The sequence below is a fragment of the Eschrichtius robustus genome, chromosome 13 (assembly GCF_028021215.1).
Source record: "Eschrichtius robustus isolate mEscRob2 chromosome 13, mEscRob2.pri, whole genome shotgun sequence".
Taxonomy (NCBI): Eukaryota; Metazoa; Chordata; class Mammalia; order Artiodactyla; family Eschrichtiidae; genus Eschrichtius; species Eschrichtius robustus.
The window spans coordinates 83,586,091-83,598,002 of record NC_090836.1 but is presented as its reverse complement, the minus strand read 5'-3'; the positions used below and the strand labels follow the sequence as shown (position 1 = coordinate 83,598,002).

The following is an 11,912-nucleotide window of genomic DNA, read 5'->3' as shown; positions in this document are numbered from 1 at the left end:
TCTTCAAGACAGCCCTTTTAAAAAGAAGCTATGCTTAATCCACAGTTGTCCTATCAGTTAGCCCATAATTCTTTTAGTTGGACTTCTTTTGTCTCCACTTGAATATGGACACATTGATAACATCAAACATTTCCCCACTAGAATCTTGGGGATCTAATTTCTTCATGTAATTTACTTTAGGACCACTTATAGGCTCAGAGTAGATGGATTTGCCTGGTTTTCAGTTTCAGACACCCTCTAAAACTAATGAGTTCAAATCATATTCGCTCCAAAGCTATCACACCCAAGAATGACTGTGGGATATGCCAATACCTAAGGTAAAAAAATTTAACTACTAGGTCTTTCATACTTTTAGCAGATCTTGTAATTCTTTCCAAAGATCTAACAAATAGTTCTGTGAGTGAAGCAAAACCACACAGTTACTCTGTGAGGCATTTCCAACAATGTGAGTCTACAGGAAAAGCCCCATAGGGATAGACCTCAACTATAGGGTTGTTTTTTACTGATTGATAGGTTCTTTGTATGAATATATATCTATTTAATATATTTGTCTATATTTAAATAATTCAGATAAACTGATATATATGTATACAAAGTAAAAGTATAAAATTTTATTATATCAGTTGCAAATATATTTTGTCATAATTTGCTTGCTTTTCGACTTTATGTCTTCTGCTATACACATAATATATTTTGGGTTTTATGTTTTGTTAAGACAGTTTTCTCCTCCCAAGATTATAGATATATTTTCCCATTTTTCGTTTATCCTTTAAAAAATTTACATCTTAAAGACATGTGGAATTTATTTTTAAGTATGGTGTGAGGAAGGCATTTAGTTTTCCTTTTTTTCAAATGGATAGCTCCTTGTCCCAACACCATTTATTAAATAACTTGTCAGTACCTGTATGATTTTAAGTGCCTCATTTATCACATTCTAAGATCATTGGCTGTTTTTCACAATAATGTTTTTCACATTATTTCAATTATTGTGACTTCGTAATACATTTTGACACTTGGCAAAGTAAGTCCTGTTTCTTGTTCTTTTTTCTAAAAAAAAAATGTTGACTTTTTGGCACATCTCATAGATGAACTTTAAAACTAGCTTGCCAATTCTATAAAATATCCTGTTGGAATTTTGACTAAAATTGCATCACATTTTTTATTTAACTTGGGGAGCATTAATATCTGTATAATGTTGAACCTTTTTACCTAGGAATATCTTTCACAGCCTTCATTAAAATTATATGGTTATCTTCAATAAATTTCATACTTTTAAGTTTTTTCCTAAGTAATTCAAGGTTTCATTGGAATCGAATTTGGCTTTCTTCTCTATTACATTTTCAAATCAGTTTTTGTTGATTATAGAAAGGCTGTAGATTTTAATTTTATTATTATTATATTTTATAAATTTATTTTATTTAATTTTGGCTGCATTGGGTCTTCATTACTGCTCACGGGCTTTCTCTAGTTGCGCCGAGCAGGGGCTAGTCTTCATTGCGGTGTGCAGGCTTCTCATTGTGGTGGCTTCTCTTGTTGTGGAGCACGAGCTCTAGGCACACGGGCTTCAGTAGTTGCGGCACGTGGGCTCAGTAGTTGTGGCTCATGGGCTCTAGAGCACAGGCTCAGTAGTTGTGGTACACTGGCTTAGTTGCTCTGTGGCATGTGGGATCTTCCTGGACCAGGGATTGAACCCATGTCCCCTGCATTGGCAGGCGGATTCTCAACCACTGCACCACCAGGGAAGCCCCTGTAGATTTTTATATGTTAATCTTGTTTCTATGTTTCTGAAAAATTTAATTAGTCCATACAGATATTATGTGATTGCCTTGGATTTTCTAGGTATCTGTCTACCTTGCCAATATTCATACTTATTTCTTTTGTTCTGATCTTTTTGTATTGACCAGTAACTCTAGGACAAAATTATTGACCATAAAAGTAGGCATCATATTATATTGTTCCTGACTTTTATGGAGATGTGGTCTAACATTTTATTTTTCAGAATGATATTTGGAAATTGGCAAAATGTTGATAATTGTTGAAGATGAGTGATAGGTACATGGAGCTCATTAATCTATTTTCCCTATATTTGTGTATGTTTGAAAATTTCTATGATAACAAGTTAAATTAAAAAAGAGAGTTGAATGAAAAAAAGAAAAGAACAAGACTTGTTTTAGGTTTTTGGTAGAAACCTCTTTTCAAATTAAGGAATTATCCTGTTTCCCTAACTTACGGTAAATTTTTTATTTGGGATGGTAATAGGATTAAATGTGTCTTCAAAAAAATACTTTTGAACAAAAAATTGAAACAGGGTCCACCCATATCAAAAAACCAAGGAAAAAAGTAATTATGAGAATCTCAATATAAAAAATTGAGAATTCATTCACCAAATGTATATTTAGATTGGCTTCTCTCTTTTCATCAGCTGACAGTTTTCAATAAGAGCAGAAGTGTCTCTGGGACCTAGCACATTGCTGAAAACAAAGAAGGGGCTAAATAAATAATGTTTCATCGTTAGAGGGTTTTTTGTTGGGGAGAGATGTAGGGCGTGGAAGCTGTTTTGCACCACCTAGATCCCCCCTCCAGGACTGAAGGACTTATCCCCCTTGCTGTTGGGATCATAGTTGGCTGACACTCTCTAGCTGCCATTCCTTTCCAGGAATTGCCTGTGGCTGAAGAGAACCACTTTGCTCAAGCTTCTACCCTATTCCCAGGAGCAGCTGCCTCCAATGACTAGCCTGTGTGGAACTGTAACATCCCAGCACCCTTGCCCAACTCACGGCAGGTTGAAAGGGCTCTCCTAGCTCCAAAGCTCCATGCTGGGTGGCTGAGGCTTTAGGGTTGCCAGGTAAAATAAATACAGGCTGTCTAGGTAAATCTGAATTTTAGATAAACAACAAATAATTTGTTAGAATCAGTATGTCCCCAGTATTGCATGGAACATATTGTTGCTAAAATTCTTTTTGCTGTTTCTCTGAAATTTGAATTTAACTGGGCACCCTGCATGTTTATTGGCTAAATCTGGCAGCCCTGTGAGACATCACAGCCTAACCTCTTCTCCTGTATTTCCGCTTTTTTCCCTCATTCCCCAACCAACTTCCTGCGTGCTGACCCCTGTCTCAGAGTCTGCTCCTGAGTAACGAGTCTGCAATAGACTGAAAATTAAAATAAAATGCCTTTCTTTGCCCTGCCCAAATTTTAGAACCAGTTGACAGATTGGCACATGGATTCAAAAGATCCTCTTAGGTTGATGATTGCAGAGCCGAGACTACAGAACACAGCTGAGAGCCTAATGGGTCACTCATATGTCATTCCCAATTGCATTTACTCAGGGTCTGCCCCACTGAGCCTGTTTTATAGCTGTTCCTATTACCTGTTCATCAGTTAGGTAAGTCATTCCTCCTCTCCTGGGGAGTGCGTAAGGAGGAGGGCAAGAAGCCAGGACTGTTACTCTTGCGACGGTCCCTCTGCATGAAAATTTGAAGCCAGGGAAAGAGGTATCCCAGTATACAGTGCTGTGTATAAGATAAAAGCAGCCCTGTTTGAGTGGTCAGTGCAAAGGATTATATATGAGCCTGATGCAAAAAACAGGCTGGGGCCTTCCGAAAGTACGGCTTCCGTCTCCTTTGCTTCCTCTGTCTCTTCTCCTCCCCTAAGTGAAGGATTTCCTCAGGACTATGCTTAGCTCTTTTCTCTGTGTGTCTGCTTTGTAGAGCTTTTATGGGCATGACCTTCAAATCAGCATTTGCCTTGGCCTCTGTCCCGAGCTCTGGTTCTATATTTCCAGAAGTTCTGCTCTTTGTTCCTCATTTTTTTGAAAGTACCCTAAATGCGGTACGTCCCTGCTTCAGTCACGCTCTTGCTTTGGTGTGAAGAAATTCTCGTGCCAGCTGCTGAGCCGTGGGGAGCATGCTCTGAGGAGGACGCGCGTGGGAACCTGGGGAAAGCAAACACCAAGGCTCCGGGGGAGCAGGGACTGCAGGGTGGGGCAAGACTCAACGTGACCTTTGTTTTCAATGCTCAAAGTGTCTACTTCTTGAGTGCTTACTACGTGCCGGGCGAGGAAGGAATCCCCAAATGCCCAGTGAAGGGACCTCAGCTACACCTGTTGGTAGATTTCTACTCGAGTGCTTCACTATTAATGGGACTCACTTTCTGCACGTCTTGCTTCCTTCTGGCTTAACTGCTGGATTAGGTTTTTCCTCTTACAGCTTTTGCTTCTTCATTTTACTTACGCTTTATGGTTCTTTTCAAGTTCATGACCCTTCTTAGTACCCTTTCAGGGTCACCTACATTTAACAGCCTTATTTCCTTGTGTGTGTTCTCCCCAGATTCCTGAGACAATTAATCTGATCTGCCGTGCTTAGGGTTTTGAACCAGAGCAGCTCAGAGGTCCTTGGTCAACCTATAGGTCCTTAAAAATGGCCAGTTCACCATATGCATTAAATGGCCAGTGATTCTAATTGTTTAAGGCAGTGATATTCAAGCTGTGCTCCGAAGAGCACTCAGAGGCTCTGCAGGAGGTGAGGAGCATGCTGAGTGGATGGGCTTCCTAACTTCCTTTTCTCTCCTTTCACTAAAATAATTCCAATTTTATTCGCTTTCTATTTTCAGGTTCTAAGATTATATTTGAAAGACGTGTTCTGCTTGAAGGTTTTCTAAGTGTGTCTGTTCAGGTTTTAATCACATCTTTTCCTCTTCCATCTTTCAAACCATTCGAGAAGTAGATGCAGTATTTAGATGGAGATTTTTTTAAAAAACAGCTTTATTATGGGTAAAGTTCAACTGGGGATTGCAGCCTGCGTCTGTGGTAACAACCAGGTTTCCCGATATTGTTTTTCTACGCCTTGAATTTAGGACAGCTCACCCAAGGTAGTAATGCCCTTCCCTGATAGTCCCCAGCTTTTTGCTCTTTATTAATTCTTAGGGTTTTCCATGTCCAGTGTGATAATTTCCCTTGGTAGAGGAGATGGTCAATTTCTCCTCCTTCTTTTTCTTTTTTTTCCCTTTCTTCTGATGCTAGCAATGTAAGTTCTTTTTTTTTTTTTTTTTCTCCTCCTTATTTCTTGAAACCACACTCCTAATACCAACCACAGCTCCTCTGAGTATCCTCCTGTGACAACAGGTAGGGGGTGTATCTTTTGCTACCAGAAGGCTCTGAAATGGGACAGAAGAGGAACATGAATTAAATTATCTGCACTCTTGGCTGAAAATAAGTCCCCATTCTATTTCTTTCTTTCTTTCTTTCTTTCTTTTTTTAAGATTTCTTTATTGCTCCATTTCTTTTTTTTTTTTAATCTTTATTGGAGTATAATTGCTTTACAGTGTAGTGTTAGTTTCTGCTGTATAACAAAGTGAATCAGCTATATGCATACGTATATCCCCATATCCCCTCCCTCTTGGGTCTCCCTCCCACCCTCCTTATCCCACCCCTCCAAGTGGTTGCAAAGCACCAAGCTGACCTCCCTGGGCTATGCAGCTGCTTCCCACTAGCTATTTTACATTTGCTAGTGTATATATGTCAATGCTACTCTCTCACTTTGTCCCAGCTTCTCCTCCCCTCACTGTGTCCTCAGGTCCATTCTCTACGTCTGCGTCTTTATTCTTGTTCTGCCACTAGGTTCATCAGAACCATTTTTTTTTAGATTCCATATATATGTGTTAGCATACAGTATTTGTTTTTCTCTTTCTGACTTTCTTCACTCTGTATGACAGACTCTAGGTCTATCCACCTCACTACAAATAACTCAATTTCGTTTCTTTTTATGGCTGAGTAATATTCCATTGTATATATGTGCCACATCTTCTTTATCCATTCATCTGTCGATGGATACTTAGGTTTCTTCCATGTCCTGGCTATCGTAAATAGAGCTGCAAGGAACATTGTGGTACATGACTCTTTTTGAATTATGGTTTTCTCAAGGTATAGTAGTGGGTTTCCTGGGTCGTATGGTAGTTCTATTTTTAGCTTTTAAAAGAATCTCCATACTGTTCTCCATAGTAGCTGTATCAATTTACATTCCCACCAACAGTGCAAGAGGGTTCCCTTTTCTCCACACCCTCTCCAGAATTTATTGTTTGTAGATTTTTTGATGATGGCCATTCTGACCAGTGTGAGGTGATACCTCATTGTAGTTTTGATTTGCATTTCTCTAATGATTAGCGATGTTGAGCATCCTTTCATGTGTTTGCTGGCAATCTGTATATCTTCTTTGGAGAAATGTCTATTTAGGTCTTCTGCCCATTTTTAGATTGGGTTGTTTGTTTTTTTGGTATTGAGCTGCATGAGCTGCTTGTATATTTTGGAGGTTAATCCATTGTCAGTTGCTTCATTTGCAAATATTTTCTCCCATTCTGAGGATTGTCTTTTCGTTTTGTTTGTGGTTTCTTTTGCTGTGCAAAAGCTTTTAAGTTTCATTAGGTCCCATTTGTTTATTTTTGTTTTTATTTCCGTTTTTCTAGGAGGTGGGTCAAAAAGGAGCTTGCTGTGATTTATGTCATAGAATGTTCTGCCTATGTTTTCCTCTAAGAGTTTTATAGTATCTGCCCTTACATTTAGGTCTTTAACCCATTTGGAGTTTATTTTTGTGTATGGCATTAGGAAGTGTTCTAATTTCATTCTTTTACATGTAGCTGTCCAGTTTTCCCATCACCACTTATTGAAGAGACTGTCTTTTCTCCATTGTGTATTCTTGCCTCCTTTATCAAAGATAAGGTAACCATATGTGTGTGGGTTTATCTCTGGGCTTTCTATCCTGTTCCATTGATCAATATTTCTGTTTTTGTGCCAGTACCATACTGGCTTGATTACTGTAGCTTTGTAGTATAGTCTGAAGTCAGGGAGCCTGATTCCTCCAGCTCCATTTTTCTTTCTCAAGATTGCTTTGTCTACTCGGGCTCTTTTGTGTTTCCATACAAATTGTGAAGTTTTTTGTTCTAGTTCTGTGAAAAATGCCATTGGTAGGTTGATAGGGATTGCATTGAATCTGTAGATTGCTTTGGGTAGTATAGTCATTTTCACAATGTTGATTCTTCCAATCCAAGAATGTAGTATATCTCTCCATCTGTTTGTATCATCTTTAATTTCTTTCATCAGCGTCTTATACTTTTCTGCATACAAGTCTTTTGTCTCCTTAGGCAGGTTTATTCCTAGGTATTTTATTGTTTTTGTTGCAGTGGTAAATGGGAGTGTTTCCTTAATTTCTGTTTCAGATTTTTCATCATTAGTGTATAGGAATGCAAGAGATCTCCATGCATTAATTTTGTATCCTGCTACTCTACCAGATTCATTGATTAGCTCTAGCAGTCCTCTGGTAGCATCCTTAGGATTCTCCATGCATAGTATCATGGCATCTGCAGACAGTGACAGCTTTATTTCTTCCTTTCCAATGTGGATTCCTTTTATTTCTTTTTCTTCTCTGATTGCCATGGCTAAAACTTCCAAAACTATGTTGAATAATAGGGGTGAGAGTGTGCAGCCCTGTCCTGTTCCTGATCTCAGAGGAAATGGTTCAGTTTTTCACCATTGACAATGATGTTGGCTGTGGGTTTGTCAGATATGGCCTTTATTATGTTGAGGTAGGTTCCCTCTATGCCTACTTTCTGGAGAGTTTTTATTATAAATGGTTGTTGGATTTTGTCAAAAGCTTTTTCTGTATCTATTGAGATTATCATATGGTTTTTATCCTTCAATTTGTTAATATGGTTTTTCACATTGATTGATTTGCATATATTGAAGAATCCTTGCATTCCTGGGATAAATCCCACTTGATCATGGTATATGATCCTTTTAATGTGCTGTTGGATTCTGTTTGCTAGTATTTTGTTGAGGATTTTTGCATCTATGTTCATCAGTGATATTGGCCTGTAGTTTTTTTGTGACATCTTTGTCTGGTTTTGGTATCAGGGTGATGGTGGCCTCGTAGAATGAGTTTGGGAGTGTTCCTCCCTCTGATATATTTTGGAAGAGTTTGAGAAGGATAGGTGTTAGCTCTTCTGTAAATGTTTGATAGAATTCCCCTGTGAAGCCATCTGGTCCTGGGAAGCCAGAGGTCCTCCCTCTGCTATATTTTGGAAGAGTTTGAGAAGGATAGGTGTTAGCTCTTCCGTAAATGTTTGATAGAAATTGCCTGTGAAGCCATCTGGTCCTGGGCTTTTGTTTGTTGGAAGATTTTTAATCACAGTTTCAATTTCAGTGTTTGTGATTGGTCTGTTTATATTTTCTGTTTCTTCCTGGTTCAGTCTCAGAAGGTTGTGCTTTTCTAAGAATTTGTCTATTTCTTCCAGGTGGTCCATTCTATTGGCATATAGTTCCTTGTAGTAATCTCTCATGATCCTTTGTATTTCTTCAGTGTCAGTTGTTACTTCTCCTTTTTCATTTCTAATTCTGTTGATTTGAGTCTTCTCTCTTCTTTTCTTGATGAGTCTGGCTAATGGTTTACCAATTTTGTGTATGTTCTCAAAGAACCAGCTTTGAGTTTTATTGATCTTTGCTATTGTTTCCTTCATTTGTTTTTCATTTATTTCTGATCTGATCTTTATGATTTCTTTCCCTCTGCTAACTTTGGGTTTTCTTTGTTCTTCTTTCTCTAATTGCTTTAGGTGTAAGTTTAGGTTGTTTATTTGAGATTTATCTTGTTTCTTGAGGCAGGATTGTATTGCTCTAAACTTCCCTCTTAGAACTGCTTTTGCTGCATCCCATAGGTTTTGGGTCATCGTGTTTTCATTGTCATTTGTTTCTAGGTATTTTTTGATTTCCTCTGATTTCTTCAGTGATTTCTTGGTTATTGAGTAGTATATTGTTTAGCTTCCATGTATTTGTATTTTTTTACAGTTTTTTTCCTGTAATTGATATCTAGTCTCATAGCATTGTGGTCGGAAAAGATAGGTGATATGATTTCAATTTTCTTAAATTTACCAAGCTTGATTTGTGACCCAAGATATGGTCTATCCTGGAGAATGTTCTATGAGCACTTGAGAAGAAAGTGTATTCTGTTGTTTTTGGATGGAATGTCCTACAAATATCAAGTCCGTGTTGTTTAATGTGTCCTTTAAAGCTTGTGTTTCCATATTTATTTTCATTTTTGATGATCTGTCCTTTAGTGAAAGTAGGGTGTTAAAGTCCCTTACTATTATTGTGTTACTGTCAATTTTCCCTTTTATGGCTGTTAGCCTTTGCCTTATGTATTGAGGTGCTCCTAGGTTGGGTGCATAGAGATCTACAATTGCTATATCTTCTTGGATCGATCCCTTGATTGTTATGTAGTGTCCTTCTTTGTCTCTTGTCTCTTTCTCTCTCTTCTTTGTCTCTTGTAATAAAGTCTATTTTGTCTGATATGAGAATTGCTACTCCAGCTTTCTTTTGATTTCCATTTGCATGGAATATCTTTTTCTGTCCCCTCACTTTCAGTCTGTATGTGTCCCTAGGTCTGAAGTGGGTCTCTTTTAGACAGCATATGTGCGGGTCTTGTTTTTGTATCCATTCAGCCAGTCTGTGTCTTTTGGCTGAAGTATTTAATCCATTTACATTTAAGGTAATTATTGATATGTATGTTCCTATTACTATCTTCTTAACTGTTTTGGGTTTTTTTTGTAGGTCTTTTCCTTCTCTTGTGTTTCCTGCCTAGAGGAGCTCCTTTAGCATTTGCTGTAGAGCTGGTTTGGTGGTGCTGAATTCTCTCAACTTTTTCTTATCTGTAAAGGTTTTAATTTCTCCATCAAATCTGAATGAGATCCTTGCTGAGTAGAGTAATCTTGGTTGTAGGTTTTTCCCTTTCATCACTTTAAATATGTCCTGCCACTCCCTTCTGGCTTGCAGAGTTTCTGCTGAAAAATCAGCTGTTAACCTTATGGGGATTCCCTTGTATGTTATTTGTTGCTTTTCCCTTGCTGCTTTTAATATTTTTTCTTTGTATTTAATTTTTGATAGTTTGATTAATATGTGTCTCAGTGTGTTTCTCTTTGGGTTTATCCTGGATGGTACTCTCTGTGCTTCCTGGAGTTGATTGACTATTTCCCTTCCCATGTTAGGGAAGTTTTTGACTATAATCTCTTCAAATATTTTCTCAGACCCTTTCTTTTTCTCTTCTTCTTCTGGGACCTCTATAATTCGAATGTTTGTGCATTTAATGTTGTCCCAGAGGTCTCTGAGAGCCTCCTCAATTCTTTTCATTCTTTTTTCTTTATTCTGCTCCCTGGCAGTTATTTCCACCATTTTATCTTTCAGCTCACTTATCTATTCTTCTTCCTCAGTTATTCTGTTACTGATTCCTTCTAGAGTATTTTTAATTTCAGTAATTGTGTTGTTCATCACTGTTTGTTTGCTCTTTAGTTCTTCTAGGTCCTTGTTAAATGTTTCTTGTATTTTCTCCATTCTGTTTCTGAGATTTTGGATCATGTTTACTATCATTACTCTGCATTCTTTTTCAGGTAGGTTGCCTATTTCATCTTCATTTATTTGGTCTTGTAGGTTGTTACCTTACTCCTTCGTCTGTAACATATATTTTTGTTTTCTTTTTTTTTTTTTTTTAATGGGTGGTGCTGTATTCCTTTCTTACTGGTTGTTTGGCCTGAGACATCCAGCACTGGAGTTTGCAGGCAGTTGGATAGAGCTGGGTCTTGGTGCTGAGATGAGGACCTCTGGGAGGCCTCACTCCGATTGATATTCCCTGGGGTCTGAAGTTCTCTGTTAGTCCAGTGGTTTGGACTCGGATCTTGGACAGGAGCTTGGGCCTGACCTCCAGCCTGGGAACCAAGATCCTGCAAGCTTTGTGGCATGATTAAAAAAAAAAAAAACAAAACAGAAAAGGAAGAAAGAAAGAAAAAAAAGGAGCAGTACAGTATCAAAGAATAAAAAACAAAATAAAATTAGAAAGATAAAAAATATATTAGGAAAAATCAAACTATAATTGAAACAACTCCAACAAGGTAAAATAAAACCACAACAGGAAAAAGAAAAAAAAAGGTGGGGGGGAGGGAATAAAGCAAAAGGAGAGAACAGTAGCAAAGTATAAAGAATAAAATAAAATTAGAAAAATAAAAGATTTTTTAGGAAAAATAAAAATATAAAAGAATCAACAACCATGAATCAACAAGGTAAAACAGAACCCCAGTGTAAAAGAGGAAAAAAAAAAAAAAGCTTTGGCTATGGGGGCGGAGTTTAGGCGGGGTGGAACTTAGACAAGGGCGGGACCTAGGTGTGTGTGGGGTGACGTTTGAGTGTGGGGCGGGGCCTAGGCAGGCCAATGTTCAAGCGTGGGGCGGGGCCTCTGCTTAGGGCCTGTGGGGAAGGGGAGAGGCAGCACGTGGAAAGGAGGGCCTCTGGAGTGTGGAGTTCTGGAGTTTGGAGGTAAGGCCCTGGGTGAGGGTGTGTGGGTGGGGTTTAGGCCCAGTTCGTTGGATGGGGTCTCCGAGTGTAGAGGTGTGGCCCTGGGTGGGGGTGTAGGGGTGGGGCTCGGGTTCTGCGCAGCAGGAGGGAGGCTCTGAGGGCAGAGGATTAGGTCCAGGAGCTCAACAGGCTCCCCGGTGCCTAAGTGGACAGGGAAAGCGCTGGCCCCGTTCCCTTCCGTTCCTTCGTGCCCCTCCCCCACCGTCTCCCCCAGGGTCCCCCCCATTGCCACAGCACCCCTAACCATGGGTGGGTCCTGCTGGGTGTAGGAACTCCTTCCCTCCCGCAGTCCCCCCTCAGGGGTGCCGTCCTGGAGGTCCAGCCTTTACTTTTGCTCCCCCTCCCCCCCTCCCTCCCCCTCCCTCAGGACCTGTGGGGCTGGAGGGGGCCTAGGTGGGCAGAGGATCAGGCCCGAGATCTCAGCAGGTTCCTGGGGGCCCAAGTGAGCAGGGGAAACCTGGCCATGCTTCGTTTTGATCCTCTGCCCTCCCAGTGGTTCCCCAATTTCCCCCTTTGGGTGTGGGATCCC

At 39.5% G+C, this 11,912-nt stretch overlaps 1 non-coding gene across 1 annotated transcript; it reads right to left on the bottom strand.

Moving 5' to 3' along the window:
* Window positions 1-354: 354 nt before the first annotated feature.
* On the bottom strand, window positions 355-485 carry LOC137775989 (small nucleolar RNA SNORA18). Its single transcript, XR_011076114.1, has one exon. It is a non-coding gene; the product is annotated as a small nucleolar RNA SNORA18 (small nucleolar RNA).
* Window positions 486-11,912: the final 11,427 nt, after the last annotated feature.